This window comes from Oncorhynchus mykiss, chromosome 3, assembly GCF_013265735.2.
Source record: "Oncorhynchus mykiss isolate Arlee chromosome 3, USDA_OmykA_1.1, whole genome shotgun sequence".
Classification (NCBI taxonomy): domain Eukaryota; kingdom Metazoa; phylum Chordata; class Actinopteri; order Salmoniformes; family Salmonidae; genus Oncorhynchus; species Oncorhynchus mykiss.
In genome coordinates, this window is record NC_048567.1 from 20,354,064 (window position 1) to 20,368,994 (window position 14,931).

A 14,931-nucleotide genomic window follows, 5' to 3' on the forward strand; every position below is an offset into this window, starting at 1 on the left:
TTGGGTCAGTCACAGTGGTCAGGTATTCTGCCACTGTGTACTCTGTTAATCTGTACTTTTAAAAAAACTGCACTGTAGGTTACTGGTTCATAAGTAAGCATTTCTCTGTACCGTCTACACCTGTTGTATTCGGCGCATGTTAATTTTTTCCAATGTGTTTATTCTTTCCAATGTGTCAAGTAATTATCTTTTTGTTTTCTCATGATTTGTTTGTGTTTGTGAACAGAGCGCCAGGACAAGCTCTCTCTCTCTCTCTCTCTCTCTCTGTTCAGTTGATGAGTCTACTGAATTTTCCTCTCGAACTCAGAGACATGAGGCGATGTGGGCGGAGTCAGCCGAGAGGGGAGGGAGGAGTTGTTTCGTGTGTGTTGAGGAGTCAGCTGAGAAATACACTGCTAGCTGCTTGTCCTCATCGGGAATGTTGACCACTGGAGCGTATTGAGCAAGAAAAGCAAAGCTGTTGCGCTAGCAACAGTCTTCCCATCCCATCCCAAGTGCAAGGCTGTCTGATTGCTCTTGTTTGATTTGCTACAGAGGCCTGTCAATAAGGTGAGTGTATTATTCCAATATCAAGGGAGTCTTGTGTTATTTGAAATATGGTGTAATTGTATGCATCTTTCTTGACTTTCTAGAGCACAGCAAGCAAAGTTTAGTGTAGCTAGCTGGCTAGTGCCTCTGGATGTAAACTGCTGTCGGTGAGACTGGAACATAGCGCAGCGTGGCTAGTAGCGTGAGGCTCTGTCTTTCACGAAAGTGTGAGGAGGGTTTGGATGTGGATAGCTGTTAGGACTTGTTTTGCAAATTAGTGTAATTTGTTGTCTAAAACATAGGGTAACATTGTTCATCACAAATGTGACAGTTACTAAATAACCTGAGCTTAATATAGCCACATGTCTACCAAGCGCTATCGGGACTGCATGCAGGCAGATAAACTGTGTTCGTGTAGGGACAAGGTTGGAATAATTATGATCTCCTGTATTGGGGCAACTAAAGCTTACTAAACTACTATAGTTGGGTAGTTAAAAGTACCAATCCAGAGGGGTATCAATAAGTTATCCAGCTAACTTTGATTAAAACGAAACTAACTATTGATTTTCTGGTTCATTAAGAAATGTGTTTTTGGTTGCTGAGTCAATTAGACCATGCCCATTTCAAGCGTATCTTTAAAAAAAATATATATATTCAGAATATTTAGCCAATTAAGTTAGCTGGCTCATTGATCCTGTTTTGTAGTATACCCCTCTGATAGGCCTCAATATATAAACAAGATTTTGCGTGTCGTCTCGGCTTTCTGACTGTTTACTGTGCTGGCTTGTTTACAGATATTGCAATAGCTGCTTACTATCCAACTACCAACCAGGCGCAGGCCCTGCCTGTCCTACCCGCAGTAGCCTGCCTATACGTCCTACCATTTTCACCGGTCCGGTTAGTCTTATCCCATGGCTTCATTTGCTTTGGGGGTGGGGTGAAAGGCGTTTTTCCAGGCAGCTAGCTACTCGTGTACAGAACCTTGGATGGTGGTTGGCTTCTACAACCCCTTTCTATACAGTATACTTATAGTAGGCTTATTCAGAGGCTAAGTATTTCAAATCTAACTGGATGGGACATCAGGGATGGATTTTGGCAGGAATGTTATAAAATAAAACGAATGTTATGCTGTAGATGTGATATGTGGTCATATTAGGAATCCAAAATAACATATTTGTTTGACTTAATGCTGATTCAGCAGAATTACCCAGCAGTGTACAGCTCATCTACAGCTCATGTAAGAACTGTAGTTGGTGAGAACCATAAGAATATATAGATTAATCATAATGGCATAGTATGTTTAGGGAACAGTCCCTATCCCCTTCCACTAAACTACATTTTTATTATACCTTTAAAAATGCCATTACTAATGTAGGCCTACTATGTAACATGTTAATACAACATTCTTACTACTTGTGTAATTACAGCATCACTACACTGGTATAACAGCAACTTAATAGAAATTGTTACTAATATAAAGTGTTACCAACTCGTTTTAAATTCACACCCTCTGCTACAATCTAGCTATTTCAAGTCTGTGTTCTGTAAGCGACTGACATGATGGGGCATGAGTTTAGGAGGCCGAAGACAGACAGCTAGCTCAGAGCTGCTGAGCTCACATATTTTACATATGCAACCTGTCTTGACATTGGCGGTTCAAGTCTCTTCTCTGGAAGAGAACAAATGGCTTTGTTGTGTCATATCCTATTGGCATTTAATTTGTTCTACCAATCTATTCCATTCATCATACAAGCCGTTCATTCAGTGAATGTAGGCAGGCCTATTAGCTTGTTGGTTTAGTTTATTATCGGGATGGAAAGTGAAAGGGATAGGCCAAGTTCACTCAAATGACAAATTCCCTTGTTGAGAGCTGTCCAAACTTTCAATCTGAAGAGGCCTTGCAGACATATAAATTGTACTTCCACATACACTTTATATTATTATTATGTTCTCTGTCATAGTGGTGATCTCTCTCACCCAGGCCCTAGCATTCCATTCGGCCTTGCGCCAGTTTGCAGTCATATAACACTCGCTATTCAGTGCCAATACCCCCTTATTGATGGCTGGTCATGGTGCTTTTTCCTGAAGTCTGGGATGCAGAGTCAGAGTTTTGGCCTAAATCAATGACACCAATTACTAGGTTATGTCCTATTATTGCCCAAGTTATTTGTCTCATCAGTTATGAGCACAGCTGATGTTGACACACCTCCTGTATTCTGTCTTAATAAATTAGAGTAACTCATTTGAAACAGAATTTTGGTCTGTGGGTGTGGCGGTAGGTGCTGTTTGGAAACAGGTAGCTGAATCATGAAAAAAAACTGGACATTATAGGCTAGGCCTGCTTCTCTTGTGTCGATAGGTGTCAATGGTTGTACAAAGCAATAAAATACTTCCGAAGAACCCCAAGGCTTGTAGATGAAAAAAGTTGTAATGCCTTTGTTAGATTACTTGGCAGCAGGACATGATGAAAAAGCTTTGCAGGCAGCTAGAGAAGCCTTAGTTTGTCTGTGTCACTTACCTTTCATTTAAATGTAATCATTTTTTATCTAGCTACCTCAGTTATAGCTAAGTAATTACATTCTGCTTACTAAAGTAGTCTGTAATTGATTTACAGAAGGGCAACTTAATATATTTTAGCTTACTGGTCCTATAAATACTTGCCATCATCCACCCATGATTACCCAGAAGGCAGAATGATGCAATGATTGTCTAACGGTTAGATGCTCAATGTCTGGAGCTGGTCCAAATCTGTTTGAAACCTGAGAAGCAGGAATGCTGTATTTTCTAAAGCAGGTAACTGAACACCCCTGCTAGTTTGTTTGTGTGCAGGAAGAACAGAGAGAGTGGTGCAGAATGATGGCGATGTTCCAGAAAATGTCACTCAGCCTCTACGAGCTGGAATCTGTGCTGTAAAATCTAAAACAAACCAGGGTTAGTGGGCTTGGTGAGATGTATTCATGAAAACAAAAAGGATTTTGAGTGACATTCTTTCCCGGTGAAACTTCAGAACAATAGAGGCATTTTGTGCTCTTGAATTTTATCGCTGTGCCTGGACATCATTAGCATTCTCTTCTCAGAGTTTAATGGTTCATTTGGATGTATCTGTACATCGTTTCTCATATTATCAGTACATATTTCACCAAACCTATAAGTGATGAGCACTTGGAGAAATCTATTTCAATGATTTATAACATACAGTATGTAGGGCCCTATAAAATATGGGTTGCGGACAATGCGAATGGAATCACAGAATACAGATATTAAAACGGAATTCAACAATATACATTTTTTGTTGAACTTCGTAGGAAATCAACTAAATGTATTTAACCTATTGGAAAATGCATTAATTTGCTCAAGTTAATCATAAATGAACAAAATGCATACGTAGCAAGGTTTCCATCCAGTTGGAACAGATTTTCATGCAAATATTCTAAAATAAAAACAACATGTGCATTTTCCCACCAGAGATGGGTTTCCATCAAATTGAACTGTTAGCTGGCAGATACAGTGTGGGTAGTTAGGTTAGAATGACATTTAGGGCAAAATATCATTTTGTATTTGTCAAACGGCAACCAAGCATCAAGCTCATCAGCCTAATAAACTGTATGCTTTCCCAAGTCATAGTGGGAGAACCACATAACATATCATCACGTGACTCCCAAGTTTTCTTCGATATGATGGTGATTATAGCAATAAAGATGTTTCCACCACCATTTCTCGCATAATACATTTTACCGACACAAAAAGTTCCCATATTGTCTAGTGTATTTTGCTTTGTCAACATTTGGAAAGTTTAAAAACAAATGTGCTTTTTCCATCAGGTCTGTTTATCCGACATGTACTCTACTCACATAAAAAGGTTGGATAGAAACCTGGTTAGTGACTTGTGCTTTGCTGCAACTTTCTGAAATGGCACAGGAATGCCCCTGTCTGTGTGTGTGCGATATGTCCATTTGTCTAGTCTACACTTTGTGTAGCTGTTAGCAATAATGCTAATGATAGTCAGTAGATGGAAAGGCTTTCCCGAAAACGTTATCAGTTAAATGTTAACTACAAAGCCTACGCCCACCTGGCAGAATGATATCATGATTATTTGCATCAATCCAGCTGCCATTTCTTTTGCAAACTGCTTTGTTTTGTAAAATCAAAATCACACAAGCGCAACAGCAACACCGCTAACCAAACAATGGTCTCTGTCTGGTGTGCACTTGAATTAAAGGGTAACTACACACAATATTCTACATTTCTTAGACTTTTCCCAGACCTCCAAAGTGGTCTCCTGATGTGATGTAGCCCTTTACACCCGTACTGTATACAGGTTGAAAATGGCAGATTTGGGCACTGATGAACACCTACATTTGAACGCAGTGGCTGTACAGTAACAAGCTATACATGATCGCAATGGTTTGCTGCAATTCTACACATAATCTGCAGCCAATTCCCATGAGTGTAAAGGGTTTAGCATTGTTGTGGACTTAGAACATCCTATTTTGTGGTGATTTTGAGAGTGAAAACCTTTTTGTTGTTGTTGGAAAAACCAAAACCTGGAAAAACAAAACTGAGAAATGTTTATTTGGGGGAAAAACGAAATGCAATTGGGCACAAAATACACCAGATGTTATAAGGCCCTACTATCATAGGGATAGGGGGTTTCTGGTCAAATTAAGTTTGTTTAGGGGGGGGTTTGTGTTGAAAATTATTAAGACCATAGATACAGCAAGCCTATTCCTCCTTTTCTCTTCTAGCCTCATGAAGCCTAAATTCCCTATTGTTATACCATGTTTATTACATAACTCAATGTAGGCTATTCAATGTTAGTTAGAAACTCTCATATGTCCAGATGATCAGTCTGATCCATTGTACAGTAGCCTAAATAATCATTTATTCTATTTACACTTCTTGATCTTATTTAAACTTTTTGAATAACACGTCCCTTAGATGAAAGCTTGAGTTCTTAGTTGAATAAAAACTAAAATAGCCTAGCCATAGCCCACCCTGGCAGCAGGCTTGTGCACAAACATAACATCTCCCTCCCGTCCAAGCCATTCATTATGCACATTGCATAAGGTCATTTCTCCCAGCCGGCCCAATGAAATCCTCATCCAATTAGCGATTGTCCATGTCTCCCAAAGCCTTTCTCAGACTTCTGCTGTTCAAGCCCTCCACGATGACATCAGGCTCTCTCTTATAACCTTCTTTACGCTGCTGGCCCGAAATAATGAAGCTGCCATTTAATGAAGAATCAACATGTGAAACAAGCACATCTACTGAGGTGTGACAACAATCTGAACCATCCACTGATAAAATAGTCAGCCATGACAGAGATGGCAGTGTTCATTTGGAACTCGGTCCAGTAAATTAAAACCTGTGCTGTACTACAGACAGTCAGAAGAAACTTATTGGAGAAGTAGGTACTTATTTATGCTCTTCAGTCTTTTCCTATGCATTCATTTGCTTATTGAATGTCTAATTACTTCAAACTACTACATTCTTCAACTATGCTCAATTGCTTGTATTGTCTATGGATTACTGTGTAATTGCTATTGGATTACTGTGTATTGTGCAATTTTACAGATTTAAAGGGAGGATTTACTCCTCTCAGGACCTGTATCTTATCAAGTTGTGGATTCTGGCTGGATTTTCTTATCTAGTCTACCATGCACAACAAATGAAATGTTCCAAAAATACTTGCATTCCAATAGTTATCATCCCTTCAAGACACGTCTCTCAGCAAACTGCAAACTGTTTTCTTAGTTCATTTGACATATCCTTTGAGTGCTTCTACCTTAAAAACAGGCTACATTGTCACCTTACTGTAGAGAGGCAGGCAGTCCCAAACCAAAATCTTCCTTAAATGATGAATTTTGCATGACGGTGCGCCTTCCAGCGACATTGGACTGCTCTGTTCTGGCTTGACTTCAGATTTCTAAATGGAGTTCCATGTACAGCTTGAAATACTGCTGGAAAATACAAGGCTACATCTCTTCTTCAGTTGTTTGCGCCTAAACCTCTTGTCATTTGCCCTGATCAATGTGGACATGATGATGTAGGTTAGTTATAAGACAGATGCCCAGGAACCCTAAAGAACAGCATCTTGTACGCTGTCTGGCGCTTCCTACCATTGCAGCAGTCTCCTCAATCCTGAGTCTGTGCATGTGAGTGTCAGTTGGATGTTACATATGTCATTTAGGTGTGAGAATGAAACAATGGGGTTTTGGGAGGGAGGAGGTATGTTCAGTTGAGATTCACACGCTGCTCTTGCAACCGTCACTGCTTGGAGGCAGGGCATTTTTTTAAACTGTGTGAGCTCTTGTTGGCGTTTGGATGGGTCATAATGTGGCCCTTAATAGGGCTGGCACAATTACCATGTAATAGTGTAACTGACGATTATGGATGAAGACCTTCACAAAAATAAAATAATAGTCATAACCGTTTAAATTATTATTATTATTACAGTGCATTCGGAAAGAATTCAGTATTCAGATCCCTTGACTTTGAATAAAAACGGAAATATCACATTTTATTTAAGTATTCAGACCCTTTACTCAGTACTTTGTTGAAGCACCTTTGTACCTTGCACCTTTGCACCTTTGGTATGACACTACAATCTGGGGAATTTCTCCCATTCTTCTCCGCAGATACTCTCATGCTCTGTCAGGTTGGATGGGTAGTGTCGCTGCACAGCTATTTTCAGGTCTCTCCAGGGATGTCTGATCGGGTTCAAGTCCGGGCTCGGGCTGGGCCACTCAAGGACATTGAGACTTGCGGTTGTTGTCCTGTTGGAAGGTGAACCTTTTCACCAGTCTGTGGTCCTGAGCGCTCTGGAGCAGGTTTTCATGAAGAATCTCTCTGTACTTTGCTCCATTCATCTTTCCTTCGATCCTGACTAGTCTCCCAGTCCCTGCTGCAGAAAAACATCAGCATGATGCTGCCACCACCATTCTTCACCGTAGGGATGGTGCCAGGTTTCTTTCAGGCGTGATGCTTGGCATTCAGGCCAAATAGTTCAATCTTGGTTTCATCAGACCAGAGAATCTTGTTCCTCATGGTCTGAGTCATTTAGGTGCTTTTTGGAAAACTCAAAGCGGGCTGTCATGTGACATGTGCCTTTACTGTGCCTTTACTGAGGAGTGGCTTCCGTCTACCATCTGGAAGCTACTCCCTTCTCCACAGAGAAACTCTGGAGCTCTTTCAGAGTGACTATTGGGTTCTTGGTCACCTCCCTGACCAAGGCCCATCTCCTCCAATTGCTTAGTTTGGCCGGGCTGCCAGCTTGGTGGTTCCAAAATGATGGAGGCCACTGTGTTCTTGGGGATCTTCAATGCTGCCGACAATTTTTGGCGTCCTTCCCCTCGACACAATCCTGTCTCAGAGCTCTGCGGACAGTCCCTTTGACCTCATGGCTTGGATTTTGCTCTGACATGCACAGTCAACTGTGGGACTTAATATAGACCGGTGTGTGTCTTTCCATGTCCAATCAATTGATTCTACCACAGGTGGACTCCAAGTTGTAGAAACATCTCAAGGATGATCAAGGGAAACAGGATGCACCTGAGCTCAATTTGGAGTCTCATAGTAAAGTATCTGAATACTTATGTAAATAAGGTATTTCTGTTTTTATTTGTAATAAATTTGCAAAAATGTCTAAACCTGTTTTCCCTTTGTCCTTCAAATAAAATCAAAAGTTATTTGTCACTTGCGCCGAATACAACATGTGTAGACCTTAAAATGCTTACTTACAAGTTCTTAACCAACAGTGCAGTTTAAGAAAGAGTTAAGAAAATATTTACCAAATAAACTAAAGTAAAAAAATATAAAAAGTAACACAATAAAATAACAATAACAAGGCTATATATATATGGGGTACCGGTATTGAGTCGATGTGCGGGGGTACAGGTTAGTCGAGGTAATTTGTACATGTAGGTAGGGGTGAAGGGACTATGCATAAATAAATAACAGTGAGTCGCATCAGTGTACAAAACAAATGGGAAGGGGGGGCATGTCAATGTAAATAGTCCAGTGGCCATTTGATTATTTATTCAGCAGTCTAATGGCTTGGGGGTGGAAGCTGTTAAGGAGCCTTTTGGACCTAGACTTGGCACTCTGGTACCGCTTGCCGTGCGGTAGCAGAGAAAACAGTCTATGACTTTGGTGACTGGAGTCTCTGACAATTTTTGGGGTTTTCCTCTGACACCGCCTGGTATATACAGTGCCTTGCGAAAGTATTCGGCCCCCTTGAACTTAGCGACCTTTTGGCACATTTCAGGCTTCAAACATAAAGATATAAAACTGTATTTCTTTGTGAAGAATCAACAACAAGTGGGACACAATCATGAAGTGGAACGACATTTATTGGATATTTCAAACTTTTTTAACAAATCAAAAACTGAAAAATTGGGCGTGCAAAATTATTCAGCCCCCTTAAGTTAATACTTTGTAGCGCCACCTTTTGCTGCGATTCCAGCTGTAAGTCGCTTGGGGTATGTCTCAATGCAAAACGTTATGTTTGGCGTAAAAGCAACACAGCTGAACACACCATCCCCACTGTCAAACATGGTGGTGGCAGCATCATGGTTTGGGCCTGCTTTTCTTCAGCAGGGACAGGGAAGATGGTTAAAATTGATGGGAAGATGGATGGAGCCAAATACAGGACCATTCTGGAAGAAAACCTGACGAAGTCTGCAAAAGACCTGAGACTGGGATGGAGATTTGTCTTCCAACAAGACAATGATCCAAAACATAAAGCAAAATCTACAATGGAATGGTTCAAAAATAAACATATCCAGGTGTTAGAATGGCCAAGTCAAAGTCCAGACCTGAATCCAATCGAGAATCTATGGAAAGAACTGAAAACTGCTGTTCACAAATGCTCTCCATCCAACCTCACTGAGCTCGAGCTGTTTTGCAAGGAGGAATGGGAAAAAATGTCAGTCTCTCGATGTGCAAAACTGATAGAGACATACCCCAAGCGACTTACAGCTGGAATCGCAGCAAAAGGTGGCGCTACAAAGTATTAACTTAAGGGGGCTGAATAATTTTGCACGCCCAATTTTTCAGTTTTTGATATGTTAAAAAAGTTTGAAATATCCAATAAATGTCGTTCCACTTCATGATTGTGTCCCACTTGTTGTTGATTCTTCACAAAAAAATACAGTTTTATATCTTTATGTTTGAAGCCTGAAATGTGGCAAAAGGTCGCAAAGTTCAAGGGGGGCGAATACTTTCGCAAGGCACTGTAGGTCCTGGATGGCAGGAAACTTGGCCCCAGTGGTGTATTGGGCCATACGCACTACCCATTGTAGCACCTTGCGGTCAGATGCCGAGCAGTTGCCATACCAGGCGGTGATGCATCCGGTCAGGATGCTCTCGGTGGTGCAGCTGTAGAACTTTTTGAGGATCTGGGATCCATGCCAAGTTTTTTCAGTCTTCTAAGGGGGAAAAGGTGTTGTCATGCCCTCTTAACGACTGTCTTGGTGTGTTTGGATCATGATAGTTCGTTGGTGATGTAGACACGAAGGAACTTGAAACTCTCGACCCGCTCCACTACAGCCATGTTGATGTTAGTGGGGGCCTGTTCGGCCCGCCTTTTCCTGTAGTCCACGATCAGCTCCTTTGTCTTGCTCACATTAAGGGAGAGGTTGTTGTCCTGGCACCACTCTGCCAGGTCTCTGACCTCCTCCCTATAGGCTTTTTCATCGTTGTCGGTGACCACTGTTGTGTCGTCAGCAAACTTAATGATGGTGTTGGAGTCGTGTTTGGCCACGCAGTCTTGGGTGAACAGGGAGTATGGGAAGGGGACTAAGTACACACCCCCGAGGGGCTCTGGCCGCAGTCCCAGCTCCCCTCCCCAGACCCAGCATCTCCAGCCTAGTCCCAGCCCAAGCCCAACCCCTCAAGCCCCAGATTCCCTGTAGCTTTAGCCCAGCTCCCCTCCCAGGCAGCTCAGTTCCCCAGCCCCAGCTCTCTTCCAGCCCAGCTCCAGCTCCCGTTTCCCTCATAGCCCAAGCAGCTCAGCTCCACAGCTGAACAGGTCAGAGCTGCACATTCCAATGCCCCGGCCCGCACACTGCCCGAGGGCCTTCTTTCATCACCACTCTTTGGCCTACAAATCAGTGCATACCATTCAGGGCATTGCTCTTTTTTTATCCAATAGCCTACGTGGAAAGAATTTGCTCCCAGCATTCCAGAGGACTGCAGTGAGCTTCATCCAGCGATCATGTGGTGTGGTATGGAGGGGATGATCTGCAAGCAGGCAGGCGGTGTGGCAGGTAGGCAGTGTAGCAGGCTGGCAGTGTGGCAGGCAGTGTAGCAGGCAGGCAGTGTAGTAGGTTGGTATGCAGACAGTAAGGCAGGCAGGCAACGTAACAGCCTGCAAGACCGGGTCTCACCTGCTCAGGTGGAAGCTGGCCTACTTATGCTCTTTAAGGCACAATCTGGGATATATCCTGCTGTTCAATCAGTGGGCTGAAACACAGATTGTGGCTTTAAGGTGGCCAGAATGCAGGGTCGCGTAGTTTACTGTTTGTTCAACATACAGTGAAGCTTTTTGTTTTCTTTGGAGAAACAATGCCACTAGAAGATTGTCATACTCTTGAGGGTTACCACCCAGCATGTGGCTTTCAATGCGTAGTAGTATTAATCCTTTATCCTTTGATGGACCTTGAGGACACCATTATTCTTTGCATTTGAGAACCAAGCCCTATCAGTGGTTGTGCTTGAGCTGTTTTTCAAGACAGAAGGACAGAGTTAGGCTATTTCATATACATTTTTCTTTAAAAAAAGAAGACATGAAAGCAATTAAACTTCAATTGATCTTCAGTTTGATCATAGTCACACTATTTTTGTCCAAATGCTTAGACTGTAAGAGACACCTGTGAGGTGTTTGAATTTTTTCTATTTCAAGTTTACACATCTAGGCCTAAATGCCCATTTCAAAGTTTTCCTCAACGTCCACAGGCCTACCTCACAGATCTCAGGCAGTATGCATAATGCTGTAAATGTACTGGGTAGTAATGACTAGACGGACTTGTGTACGAGTCTGCTGCACAAGTTGCTGTTATGATTCTGGATGGCCAGAACTATAAATAGCCCTACTATTTTGAAGTGTGCCCCAATTTGGAAGGGAGGGGAATGTATAGCCCTGTGAATGCTATGCAGTTGGGCAGTGTCAGGAGAGGTGGGAACACAGACAGGTCCCAGAGAACCCAACCCACCAACTCCATTTACAAGGAAATATTTGGCAGCCGGAGCCATAAGAAGTTTATAGATTTCTGCTTTACCTCAATTATTTGGCCCAAAAAGATGAGGTTAAAAGTTTAGTGTTTCCCACCCACACTGTATCTAATGGAATGTGGGCCTATTCAAGAGAATGTGTTAGCAGTTTTCTACTTCCATGAAGTTTAGGCACTTGTTTAGGACCATGTATATATTTTACATTCAATTTGCTCAAGTATCTATTTTAAACTGTTCTGTTTACCCTATGTTAAGTTTAGCCTTATGTTATGCATATCATTAGGGTGTTTGTAGTTGATGGAGGCCTTTGTACATATTTTTTTACCTTGATGTTTGAGGCCTATAGGCTATTTGATACCAGTGTAGGTCTTAATGAAATGATTTGGTGTTCCATTCCTTCATTCAGTCCGTGTTAATGGAAGCAATGATGTTGACGACACTGTTTGTAAATCTGTGCTCGATTAAGACGCTTGTTAACCAAGAGAGATTCCATCATGCATGGAATCACAGCCACTGACTGACCAATCAGTTAGTGTGACGGCTCCTTAACGCCCATCTCTGGTCCCAGCTTGGGCCTTAAAACCAGCAGCGACATGCAAAAGAGGAGATCTCTTCTCTTCAGGGAAATGTTGGTTCACTTTCAATTAGGCTTTACTTTAAATAGCCAGCGCTCATGGTGATCCCAAGCCTAGGCTTTGCCTCTGTTCTGGTGCGAATCACTGCAGGATATTAAAGCTTTCCCCTCACAGTGTTAGCACACATTAAGTTCTTACTGTACTGTACCAGGCAAAGCAAGCCATCCCAACACCGTATGACTGTCAATGTGTGGTTGAAATCTAGAACGTAAAGAATCAGCACACATGAACTTGTTACTGTACCGTAATGACCAAGCAAAGCAAGCCATCCCAGAGCCTGCCACAGTAGGACTACTGCATAGTTCCAATTAGAGGTCGACCGATTACCGATTTAAATCGGCCAATTTGATATATATATATATTTCTGTAATAATGACAATTACAACAATACTGAATGTACACTTTTATTTGAACTTAATATAATACATCAATAAAATCAATTTAGTCTCAAATAAATAATGAAACATGTTCAATTTGGTTTAAATAATGCAAAAACAAAGGGTTGGAGAGGAAAGTAAAAGTGCAATATGTGCCATGTAATAAAGCTAACGTTTAAGTTCCTTGCTCATAACATATGAAAGCTGGTGGTTCCTTTTAACATGAGTCTTCAATATTCCCAGGTGAGAAGTTTTAGGTTGTAGTTATTATAGGACTATTTCTCTCTATACCATTTGTATTTCATATACCTTTGACTATTGGATGTTCTTATAGGCACTATAGTATTGCCAGCCTAATCTCGGGAGTTGATAGGCTTGAACAGCGCAATGCTTGAAGCACAGCGAAGAGCTGCTGGAAAATGCAGGAAAGTGCTTTTTGAATGAATGCTTACAAGCCTGCTGCTGCCTACCACCGCTCAGTCAGACTGCTCTATCAAATATCAAATCATAGACTTAATTATAATATAATAACACACAGAAATACGAGCCTTAGGTCATTAATATGGTCAAATCTGGAAACTATCATTTCGAAAACAAAGCATTTATTCTTTCAGTGAAATACGGAATCATTCTGTATTTTATCTAACGGGTGGCATCCCAAAGTGTAAATATTGCTTTTACATTGCAGAACCTTCAATGTTATGTCATAATTATGTACAATTCTGGCAAATTAATTACGGTCTTTGTTAGGAAGAAATGGTCTTCACACAGTTCGCAACGAGCCAGGCGGCCCAAACTGCTGCATATACCCTGACTCTGCTTGCACAGAACGCAAGAGAAGTGACACAATTTTCCTAGTTAAAATAAATTCATGTTAGCAGGCAATATTAACTAAATATGCAGGTTTAAAAATATTTACTTGTATTGATTTTAAGAAAGGCATGGATGTTTATGGTTAGGTACGCATTGGTGCAACAACAGTGCTTTTTTCGCGAATGCATCATCCGTTTGGCGAAGTAGGCTGTGATTCGATGATAAATTAACAGGCACCACATCGATTACAGTGCCTTGCGAAAGTATTCGGCCCCCTTGAACTTTGCGACCTTTTGCCACATTTCAGACTTCAAACATAAAGATATAAAACTGTATTTTTTTGTGAAGAATGAACAACAAGTGGGACACAATCATGAAGTGGAACGACATTTATTGGATATTTCAAACTTTTTTAACAAATCAAAAACTGAAAAATTAGGCGTGCAAAATTATTCAGCACCCTTAAGTTAATACTTTGTAGCGCCACCTTTTGCTGCGATTACAGCTGTAAGTCGCTTGGGGTATGTCTCTATCAGTTTTGCACATCAAGAGACTGACATTTTTTCCCATTCCTCCTTGCAAAACAGCTCGAGCTCAGTGAGGTTGGATGGAGAGCATTTGTGAACAGCAGTTTTCAGTATTTCCACAGATTCTCGATTGGATTCAGGTCTGGACTTTGACATTCTAACACCTGGATATGTTTATTTTTGAACCATTCCATTGTAGATTTTGCTTTATGTTTTGGATCATTGTCTTGTTGGAAGACAAATCTCCGTCCCAGTCTCAGGTCTTTTGCAGACTCCATCAGGTTTTCTTCCAGAATGGTCCTGTATTTGGCTCCATCCATCTTCCCATCAATTTTAACCATCTTCCCTGTCCCTGATGAAGAAAAGCAGGCCCAAACCATGATGCTGCCACCACCATGTTTGACAGTGGGGATGGTGTGTTCAGGGTGATGAGGTGTGTTGCTTTTACGCCAAACATAACGTCTTGCATTGTTGCCAAAAAGTTCAATTTTGGTTTCATCTGACCAGAGCACCTTCTTCCACATGTTTGGTGTGACTCCCAGGTGGCTTGTGGCAAACTTTAAACGACACTTTTTATGGATATCTTTAAGAAATGGCTTTCTTCTTGCCACTCTTCCATAAAGGCCAGATTTGTGCAATATACGACTGATTGTTGTCCTATGGACAGAGTCTCCCACCTCAGCTGTAGATCTCTGCAGTTCATCCAGAGTGATCATGGGCCTCTTGGCTGCATCTCTGATCAGTCTTCTCCTTGTATGAGCTGAAAGTTTAGAGGGACGGCCAGGTCTTGGTAGATTTGCAGTGGTCTGATACTCTTCC

At 41.5% G+C, this 14,931-nt stretch overlaps 1 protein-coding gene across 2 annotated transcripts in view; it reads left to right on the forward strand.

Moving 5' to 3' along the window:
- Nucleotides 1-353: 353 nt before the first annotated feature.
- The window catches only part of LOC110512801 (growth factor receptor-bound protein 10), an 85,602-nt gene continuing 71,024 nt past the window's right edge, over nt 354-14,931 (forward strand). For both annotated transcript variants that reach the window (XM_021592972.2, XM_021592974.2), the window contains exon 1: nt 354-549. The gene's annotated coding sequence lies outside the window, so the exon portion shown is untranslated. The remainder of the gene's footprint in view (nt 550-14,931) is intronic.